We start from the raw sequence: 1,013 nt of genomic DNA on the forward strand, positions 1-1,013 counted from the left end.
TCAAGCAAAAGAAAGCACAGAAAGGTATCATTTAAATTGGCATAATATAGAGACTTTTTGAACAGAAATAAAAGATGACATGAAAAAAAGAAGATATACTCACAGTAGAGATTTAAATATTTTAAGTCTTTTAATACTTACTTTACTAGTAATGGAAAAAGCAAGCTTTATTATTTCTGTATAATATTAGACTGACTAGCTAAAGATATTCCTTAAAAATACCTTTGCTACTAAAGATCTCTCAATATTTAATTTACTGCCCAAGATTCTGCTGACCTAGTGATACTATGAAGAGGGGACAGACTCATTTTTTATAACTGACTGTTAATTCAGTAAAGGATTTGCTCTGTTGATTTTGATACATACTAAAGGGACAAACTGATAAGGTGTTCATTTACATAGAGTCACAGATGCACAAAATCTTTATTACTGCTTTAGCTAGTACCTAGCAAGAAAACCCATTAAGGTTTTCTGAAATATGAACTGCTTGATATATTTTAGTTGTTGAGAGCACTGTTTGCCACGCATTTCTAAAGTATTTTTCCCCTGCCTGCGAACAGCAGTCCCCTGGGATTTTCTTTTAAATAGCACAAACTTTCAAGTCAAAAAACCTGGTAGAAGCCTAAAGTGAGTTCAGAGAGAGGTCCGTCCTGATTCATACTACAAGTACGCAGTTGGTATATATTTAAGAATGACAGTGCTGTCTTTCAGTACTGCTGCCCACAATACTTGGAAATATATCCTTTCAGTATGTGAAGACATATCCTCTACGAAGCGTCCAGATAAATCAGTTCACCCTTGGCTGTAACTAAATGCTGTCTAGTGACTTGTGATCGACAGGGCTTTACCCTCTGACAGCCAGATTCATTGTTGGGACAGCAACCAATCGTCGGGTTTGACGACATGAGCCTAATCAAAGTTGGAGTATAAAAAGCCCCCTTGGAATATATAAGGTACACCAGTGTGGCAAGCTGTCTCTCAGATTGCATTTGCTTTCACGGATCTGTTTAGTA

The sequence above is a fragment of the Egretta garzetta genome, unplaced genomic scaffold (genome assembly GCF_000687185.1).
Source record: "Egretta garzetta isolate BGI_Z169 unplaced genomic scaffold, ASM68718v1 scaffold297, whole genome shotgun sequence".
NCBI lineage: Eukaryota > Metazoa > Chordata > Aves > Pelecaniformes > Ardeidae > Egretta > Egretta garzetta.